The sequence below is a fragment of the Cervus elaphus genome, chromosome 20 (assembly GCF_910594005.1).
Source record: "Cervus elaphus chromosome 20, mCerEla1.1, whole genome shotgun sequence".
NCBI lineage: Eukaryota > Metazoa > Chordata > Mammalia > Artiodactyla > Cervidae > Cervus > Cervus elaphus.
In genome coordinates this window covers 61,394,846-61,405,058 of record NC_057834.1, presented here as the reverse complement: position 1 = coordinate 61,405,058, position 10,213 = coordinate 61,394,846, and the positions used below count along the sequence as shown (strand labels likewise).

Here is a 10,213-nt window from a genome sequence, read left to right as displayed (position 1 = left end):
ACTTTCAATTAAAAAAAAAAGTTGTCTATCTTGAAGACTAAAGAGTATTATGATATTCAGTGTAGCTGAGGATGGTAAATAATACCTCTTTGCTGGTGATTTGTACCATAAATTACCACAATCTTTCTGCCAGATAGTATGTTAATGCTCTTAATATTACTATAGAAATAGAAGAGCAAGAATGAGAGAATTTAATGATACAGTAAAACCTTGCACAAAACTTTGTGGCACATTTTTATATATATCACATATATATATATCACTTATATCACTTTACATATATATATATCACATTCTTTACATATATATCACATTTATGTATAGATACCATATATATACACATAAATTCTTTTTTAATGGAATTTGTTCAAAACAGAATTTAAAAGAATTTCAAAACTCCTGTTTGTGGGGGCACAAAGCTATAGCAGTAATACAGTGGCTATATCTTTATGTGAAATTATGCTGCATGCATATAGCTACCAAAAAATTATTCAAAGAGCCATTCTAGAAATTTCTCTTTGTCTGTTATGTCTATAGAAATATTAAAAAGTTAATGTCACAAGAAGTAATCAAAATGTGTGCTTCCAAAAATAAAGACAATATTTACATGTATTAAGTGCTTAAATTTTCTTAAAAATTATTTTTTTCTATACTTGGTTATGATCTTTGTACTTGTTAGCTTTTAATGTTTATAATTTCTGGTTTTATCTTATTCTAAGTAATTTACTTTCATACTTAATTTCATGTATATAATTTTATATTTTCTTAATAAGTGTCTCACAAATCATATGTATGTTAGTTCCATGAAACATATATCCACCCATGAATAAAAAGAGTAAGTTATTTCAATATAGTTAGGACTGAAAAAATAATCTAAGTAGTCTCAGCTTTCAAGGAAAGACTCCCAGAAAAAGCCACAGGGATGACTGAGATGAAAGATAGTCACTACATTTGCTACCTCAGTCACTACTGAGATGAAAGGTAGTCAGTATATTTGTATTCAGTGGATACATAACCAGGAAGCTTCCATTGTGACTGTCACCCTAAATAACACCCCATCAAGGCTGCAATTTAGGGATCAGGAGCTGCTGCTCCCACTCCCGCAATTGCCTCTTTAGACTCATAATGCTTGTGACCTGACCTTGGAACACTGCTGCAGAAAAACTCAATGTTTCCATGGTCAGATGGATGGTAGAAAAGAGCTGAGACAGCACGGGGCTGACCTCTGCCTCAACTCTGCTTTCCAAGTAACCCGTCTCTTTGCCAGATCCTAATTTCCATGAAGAGTGGCCTGCAAGACATTCTGGGAAATGTCATTTTTAGCTTTTCATCCTGCTTGGTATAGACAGACATATTATAGAAATTTACACTCATTGTCAGTCTGAGGTTCTCCTGTCTATTAAATATTAATATTCTCATTTAATTCTATTGAGAGGTCATAATTTCTGATGATACTTATCAGATAGGTAAAGAATCTGCCTGCAATGCAGGAGACACAGGAGACATGGGTTCAATTCCTGGGTTGGGAAGATCTCCTGGGGAAGGGAATCTTAATCACTCTAGCATTCTTGTCTGAAAAGTCCCATAGACAGAGGAGCCTGGTGGACTACAGCCCAGTGGATCACCGAGAGTCAGACATGACTGAGCACACCATCTCAATTTGTCTCCTGGCTCTGGACCCTTAATATCATTTCTGAAGGGGGCCTATTAGTTTGCTTGCACTGCCATAACAAAACAACAAAGGTTGGGTGGCTTAAACAACAGAAGTTGATTTTCTTACAGTTCTAGGACAAGAAATCCAAAATCAAGATGCCAAAAAAAAAAATGATTTCAAGTTAAGCCACTTTTGGATTGCTAACTGCCTTTTCCCGGCGCCTTCACATTGCTTTTCTTCTGAGTGGGCATGGTCTCTTCCTTTTCCTGATAGATACAAGTCTGATAGGATTAAGATCCTACACTTATGACCTCACCTAACTCTTATTATTTCCTTTTGTTTGGCATTATCTCCAAACATAGTCACAATGTGGGTAAGAACTTCAACATATGAATCTTGGGGGGGGGGGGGGTACAGTTTAGTCTATAACACTTGTGTTTAAAGTGGGCCCCCATATACCTTGCTTTAGTGTCCAACAAAGCAAAAACAATGAATATTTATATTTTATTTTTATTTTCTATATTGAAAGTTCAATAGATGTGAAGATTAGGAATATAAAGAGAGGTAATTTAATACCTACTGAGAAGTATTTTTTGTCACACTTGCACTCTTAATTCTCTAGCAGGATATCTGCCAAAGATCAGATGACACACAATTCTTTCTCTTTAAAATGCTCAAACTAAATTTACCATGAAGTGCACTGGCATTCTGCATTCCTAAATTCACTTGGAGAGTTGAATTATCTGCCTATTGGCTGGATCAAAATTTATGCTTATAGCGGTCTCAGGATGTTCTGTATTTGATAAGTGATTCCAATAACCTGTGGCAAATGAGAAATGATATAATGCCAGGGAAAATAGAAGTATTTACTACCATCTTAGAGATTTTCTTTTCCATATTTGTTGTGACAATCAGAAATTAGTTGAGCTATGACCTCCACTTCTCTAGCTGGCCTTACTGTCCTCCCATGGAGATTTCAGTGGGAATAATTTGCTGTACTCTATGTTTTACACATTCTGAATGAACATTGAGTTTAAATGAGTTGATCCCAGGCCCTAGTGTGTCTATGTATTAGGTACTGGAATTCTTCAAAAAGTGTCACATAATTGAGAGTTTGCCTTATCTCCAAAAATTGTACTACGGGTTTCCTTAACTGTAACCTTAGCCTCACAGATAAGTAGATTACTTGTGGTTCTGCTGAGGAGCTATCAACTAACTTATGAGTTATTTTCCTCATGTGCAAAAAATACTGAACTTTTGATCTTCATCTGAATTTTGATTTGCCTTTATCTTAAAAAAAAAAAAGGTCCAATACATAAACCTCTAAACTGTGGATCTCACCACATACTGTTTAGTTTTGTTTGTTTAAAATGGATTACAAGCTTCCTTTATATTTTATTCCTTCTATCAATTCAGTGTGAATTTTCAAAAGCAAAAGAAATAAACATGTGTTTGAATTGCCATTTTGAACCAAAATCATAAACATCATGCAAAATGACTATAAGGACACATTTTGAGAGTTGACTTAGGGGATTAATATGTTTACCAAGTATGACATATTTTAGCAAAGAGTGATACCCAGCTAATGACAGCTGTACTGCAGAAATGGAGGATGAAGCAATCACAGGGCTCAGCTGAAGGGAAAGTGCTTGTCGAAGGGGAAGGCATTCCTGAATTATGCATGACATTAACTATTGGCGACTTTATTATACATTCTGGGCTTCCCTATTAGTGTACTACTTATAGGTAAGTTCTGATATAATTTAGCAATCTTGGAATCACCTGTATATTGTGGGTATCATGACAAGACAGTTTTGACAATGGTACTGGGAAAGATTTAGTTTGTAATCAAGAGAGAGAAATGTGATTTATGCATTGAAAATGTCCTGAGAATCCTGAGCAGCTTTTATTTTTTAGTGCAATTTGCTTTTTTGTCCTTGTGGGCCATACAGTAAATAAAGCTGAGCAACATACTTTACATGTCTTCTGACAATCCTAGGGAGACCTCAATAGAAAAAGAAATCTGTAACCCAAAGAGTTTTTCCCCACCTGTGGCTAAGACAGTAAAGATTCCTTCTCCAGTGCAGGACACCAGGGTTCGATCCCTAGGTTGGGAAGATCCTCTGGAGAAGGGAATGACAACCAACTACAGTATTCTTGCCTGAAGAATTCCATGGACAGAGGAGCCTGGTGGGCTCCAGGCCATGGGGTTGCAAAGAGTTGGAGATGACTGAGCAAATAATAGTCTCACTTTGAGATACATTCTTTAGTAACATTTTACCTCAAATTAAAAATGTATATAAATATATATTGTTTTCTCAATAAAATAGTCTTCACCTCCTTAAGGAATGTATTTTCTTAATAATGAAAACATAATCTTTCTTGCCTCAACATAAGATTATGATATTTACTTTCTTGAAACCACACAGATTATTGAAAAGAAATCTCTATGCATATAAAACATAGAAGCAAGGTGGGCCCCATCACAGGTAAGGGCTATTCAGAGCTATCTTTGTATTTTTGCCAGATACAGATAGAGTTTAAACTGGGAGATAATAAAGCTTGTTACTAAAATCATAGTGTGTTTTTAATTTTAAAAAGTAATTATGTATTTCTACAGAACAGACTTTTGAACTCTGTGGGAGAAGGTGAGGGTGGGATGTTTCAAAAGAACAGCATGTATACTATCTATGGTGAAACAGATCACCAGCCCAGGTGGGATGCATGAGACAAGTGCTCTGGCCTGGTGCACTGGGAAGACCCAGAGGAATCGGGTGGAGAGGGAGATGGGAGGGGGGATCGGGATGGGGAATAAGTGTAAATCTATGGCTGATTCATATCAATGTATGACAAAACCCACTGAAATGTTGTGAAGTAATTAGCCTCCAACTAATAAAAAAATTAAAAAAAAAAAAAAGAAAAAAAAAAAGTAATTATGTATTTCTGAATTGAAATGATCCAATTTTTAATTTTTATCCTTTACTTTTCCTAAAATGTTAAATGAGTGATCAAGTCATATCAATTATGATTTTAAGATCATTTCCTCATTCTTTCCTTTCTACTTTACTATGTTATCTTTGCATGCCTGAATGTTTATTTGGCAGTTTTTTTTGTTTGTTTGTTTTTAAATGTTTTATTTTTCCTGTATAAGCTAAATTCCTTTCCAGGATAACTTTCATTCAAAACCGTTCTTCAAGAACCATTCTCTTACCATCTTGTAATTGATTTTTCATACTTCTGATATTTCAGTATGACTGAAATTCACCTTCTATTATGTCATGTTGTTATTTCCTATGCCTACAGGATAAATTTCACTCTTAGCCTGACATTCAAGGCTTTCAAAAATGGAGACTAAATTATGTTTTAGAGCCCTTAGACCCTAAAATATGTTCTCCATTTAGGCTAATATGTTTAAACCACATCCTCTGAACATACTTTTTAGTTGTCTTCCTTTAATAATTGTCCCATATGTCCCCATCATCTCCATTCTCCTTTTAACCAGTGTAAATCTGGACCCCATTTCAGGAGCCAACTTAGATTCCTCTCCTTGCACATGGCGCAGTATTCCTTCCCTTCTTTGATAGTTGGTAGTAATTAATTTCTATAAATTTTGATATTAATAGTTACCAAATTGAGTTATCTGTTCCATTGCTGTGTTCAATAATCTTCAAATTATCTCATTTTTGAAATCATCTTATATACATGTCTCATCCCTCCAACACTTGAAGTAAGCACCTTAACAGGTGCTCGGGTATTCTAAAACACCAATTTGGCTACAGTATATTCTCAGGCTTGGTGGTTAGGAAACTGTTCTACTACAAATAATAAAATGCATGTACCTGTACTACAAAGCATATAAAATGAGGATTGTGCAATCCAGTACACTTTGTAGCAATCATAGAATGAATGTTTACCCAGTTTATGAGATATGTGCAGTAGTGTTCTACTAGCTTGTCAAATAATCAGGATTCAGTTGATCAGTAGCTTAAATTCAATCTCTGATTGTCAATGGACTAGTTTTCTCTTCCTAATTTCAGGCCAGTGATCTATCCTGATGAAGCAAGATTGTTTCTTTCCTGTAAAGAATATTAGAATATTTCTTGCAATGAGAAAGGTGAATTTCTCATTGTTTCCAAGTCCTGTACTGCTGTCTCAAGTAGCTTGGAATCCTATGCCAAAGTCTGCAATATTCTGTTCTACTTCCCTGCTTCTACAGAATGCAGGCCCACAGGATATGTCTCAGGGGAAGAAAAGACAGACTGTGAATATGTGTGTGTGTGTGCATGTTAGTTGTTCAGTTGCATCCAACTCTTTGGGACCCCATGGACTGTAGCCCGCCAGGCTTCTCTGTCCATGGGAATTTCCTAGGCAGGAATACTGGAGTGGGTTGCCAGTTCCTTCTCCAGGGGATCTTGCCAACCCAGGGATTGAACCTGGGTCTCTCACATTGCAGGCAGATTCTTTACCATCTAAGCCACCACTCATTCTTAATCAAACACCTCTGTTAACCACAGCCATTAAGCTACCTTCCCAGTCCCTAAATAACCAGAAGAAAAGTCATATTGATTTTTATATTATTTGAAGTCTTTTGAAATAAATCCTTAGCCTCAGTGAGCTAGGCTACATCATGTGAAGGATATTTTATACTTAAAACAGAAGCAGTTCTTCTCCTTTCCCAAGCATACCCATAAAAAGAACAAGCTGGAACTTACATCCCCCCAAACCCCGCAAGCCCTGGAGTTTGGTTAGTGTAAATGGTCTTCCCAAGGACTTGGATTTTTCATCCTGTGAAAATTTTTTCCTCCCTCACTGGTCTCTAGCCTTGTCAAACTAAGAAATAGGGACTAAGAATTCAGGGATAGGCAACTCCTACCAAACCTTGGGTTTTAGTTGCCCACCAAGACATAGTAAAAATTGGCCTTAAGCTTCAGGATCCAAATACTGTCCTTAAACATGTCCTTTTACTGGTTGTAACCTTATTTTTATCTATTTATAATGTCGAGTTATTTACACTCCTGAGAATGTCCCCAGCATTTTAGTAGAATTCAGTTCAGTTCAGTCACTCAGTCTTTTCCGACTCTTTGTGACCCCGTGGACTGCAGCAGGCCAGGCTTCCTTGTCCATCACCAACTCCCAGAGCTTGCTCAAACTCATGTTCATCGAGTCAGTGCTGCCATCCAAACATCTCTGTTTATAAAATTAGTAAAATTAATCAGATATCATTGAATTTTTACTATGCACCACAGCTAAGATAAATTTGTGAGGACACAAAAGTATAAAATGTACTGAAAGTCCATTTTGTATTCTAAATATAGAAAGAAAAACTTATAAAACAACATGTATCATTTAAGTTTGTTATATTATCTACTATTTCTGTGATTAATGTACTATGGTAAGAAGAAATATGAAATCCTAGAATGTATGAGTTGATTTTCTTATAGTAGAGGGATATTTGCTACCATTATCATCATCATTAACAAATAATAATAACAACAATGATAATAAAGGTTATATCAGTGAAAAATAATTCCAGGGAATAAAATTTAGGAATTCTTTTTGTAGGTAGCACTGGGAAACAATAAAACATAAACTCTAGGAAAACAGAAAGAGAAAATGGTGTAGAACAGTATACAGAGAAATAATAGAAAAGAATTATCCCAAATAGAAGAAAGATACAAATGGTTTAGTGTCAGATAGCAACAAATAAAAAAAAAATTATGTGATTCACATCTTGGCATATAGTTGAATCTTAGAGCACCAAGAATATTAAAAATAGATTTTAAAAATCTCTACAAATAAAAATAAGGATGAGAATTGAATTCATTTCTTTTCAATTGAAAATAGTCTCAGAGTTCTGAGAAAAAAAATTTTCCAGAGTTTAACATTTGGTCAGACTGTCATTTAGATTTGCAGCTATCATGAACAGATGCTAAAACCATTTGTTTCATAATGGGGTGATGAAGCTGATAACACTACACCTACAAATTGATCTTGGTTTCAGTAAATGCAAGTCACCAGACATGTTTTTTGTGATGTGATACAATAAAAAGTATATAAATCAGGTTATAGGAAATAAAAGAGACAGAGCAACATGTTAAATTATACCTCAAAGAACGTAAAACCTTCCCAAGGACAAGCCATGTAGTTCCTTTAGGAACTAAATAGAACAAAATGGAAGAAAGGAGGATTATTGGATAATAGAAAGACTTAAGCAACAGAATCCCAATGGCAATGTGTTGGATCATGTTTGTTTTTTAATTCTAAAAATCACATGTCAAAGGGCACTTTTAAGCAATTTAGAACATTTTAACATAAACTGCATAAAACATGATATTAAATAATTATTAATTTTATTAGGTGTGATAATGTTCAGGTGACTATATTTATGTAAAAAAAAATTCTTATCAGTTAGAGTGGCACAATGATAAATGACATGATGTCCAGGAAATACATTAAAATACTCCAGAAATTTGTGGAGGATATGTAGTGTCAATGAGAGATTAATAAATGAAACAAGATTACTAAAATATTGATAAGTATTGAAGCTGGGTATTTAGCATGTAGTCTTCCCATGTATATATTGCTTTAAATTTTCATAATATAACTTTCATATATCTTTTATATGTCATTTATATATATACACATAGATATTTTCAAATAAAAGAGCAAAAATCTTTAGCAACTACAATATTTTTCAAACATTCAAGGAATTGTTGAAATTTTACCACTCATGGATCTTCTGAAATAATATTTAAACAAAATCAGACTTTGTAGTTAAAAAAGTGGAACAAGATAAGAAATAAAGAAAAAAATATAATCTATGATTTTTTTTTAAATTTTTGGAGGGATGACAATTAGAGAATGGAATTAAAACATGAATATAATGATCAAAAATAAAGTGTAATGCACTAGTTTCAAATGAATTGAAGTGTTCTTCAAATAGACTATAAAATAAAACAGCGATAAATGGAATAACAGAGAAAAAATGGCCGAATTGATCCTGATGCAAGCAGAGGAGAAGATGTAAAACTTTAAATAATGGTATGGGTCCATGGGATTTTCCAGGCAAGAGTACTGGAGTGGGGTAAACAACTCCTAGTACCTGTCAATTTTGGATAAGGGACACAAAATTGGGAGGCATTCTTCAAAAACAAAACAAAACAAAAATGAACCAAGTTTGTGTTGATATTATGTAGTGTGCTTTGAGAGAGAAGAGCATTGTACAGTCAGAACATCTGCATTTTTTTTGTCTTTGGTTCACTAAAAATTTGGTTCTATGTATTTTGCTTAGGCAGGAGAAGCCACCAGGTGTGTTTAATATGCCACTTTGGAGAAGTTCTTGAGCTGTTTAGGAAGGTCATCTTATTTAAACTAAATAGCATTTTGATGTATGTATTATTGTCCAAATTTCCAGCACCTGTATTCTTTTCCTCTTCCATGCCCTCACTTGCCCTCTGAGTTTCTCCTCCTCCTCCTCCTATCCCTTCTCTCCTCACTTTTCTGTCCTCTCCTTCACATATACTTCAGAGTGAAGGTGAAGTCCCTCAGTCGTCTCGGACTCTTTGCAACCCCATGGACTGTAGCCTACCAGGCTTCTCCATCCATGGGATTTTCCAGGCAAGAATACTGGAGTGGGTTGCCCTTTCCTTCTCCAAGAGATCTTCCTGACCCAGGGTTTGAACCTGGGTCTCCTGCATTGTAGGCAGACGCTTTACCGTCTGAGCCACCAGGGAAGTCTCACTTTAAATTAAACTTTAAATATTTCTCTCATTTTAATTTTATTTTTAAAAATTATTCAAAATCTTCCCTTTTCACCCTTCTCCCTCTGTCTAATTTCTTATCCTCACCAGGTTCTACAAAATAGGTATCATTACCCCAGTCTATACAGAAAGAAACCAATAAACACAGAGGTCCAATAATTTGACCAAAATCATGTGGCATCATTTATTTTACATTACAGTTTGCCTCAGAGGCTTCCTCTCCTTTCTCTTACAATATTCTTTTAGGAAGAGGTTCTGCAATGACACTATAAGGCAATCATTTCTCAAGTTGAGCAAATCATTGCTTTTCATTTGACATGTAAATCCAAGCTGGTGAATATTGTGGCCTATAAAGAATGCTCTCCAACCTCTTTGAAATGGTAGAAAACTTTTCCATACACAAGGTATAATCCAACAGCTTCCTCCTTGTGACTACTAATATTTTCTGTAAAAGTATTTCTTGAAAAGCAACAGCCAATGCATCCTAGAGTACAAAATTCCATGGCACATTTCTTTCATACCTGTTCCTTTTTCAGTGTTTCTTAAGGAAATCTTGAGACTGATTATGAGTCTGAAGCATATTTTGCTTCAAGTTCAGTATCTTCTTAAAACATTATTTAAATGATCTTTCCCTTTTCCCTCTGATTTCTCCTTGAATCTTTTAATTAGTTTAAATGTCAGTTGACCATTATATAGTTTTAATATATATAAAACTGCTTCTTTCTCTTTAACCTAGAACAAATTAAAAATGTGGTAAGTCATCCCCTAAGAATAAGGCCTTCAGTTTTTCAAATTCTTC

General features: G+C 34.8%; 1 non-coding gene across 1 annotated transcript; it reads right to left on the bottom strand.

The window, feature by feature from the left end:
- Positions 1 to 9,314: 9,314 nt before the first annotated feature.
- TRNAC-ACA lies at positions 9,315 to 9,387 on the bottom strand. Its single transcript has one exon. It is a non-coding gene; the product is annotated as a tRNA-Cys (tRNA).
- Positions 9,388 to 10,213: the final 826 nt, after the last annotated feature.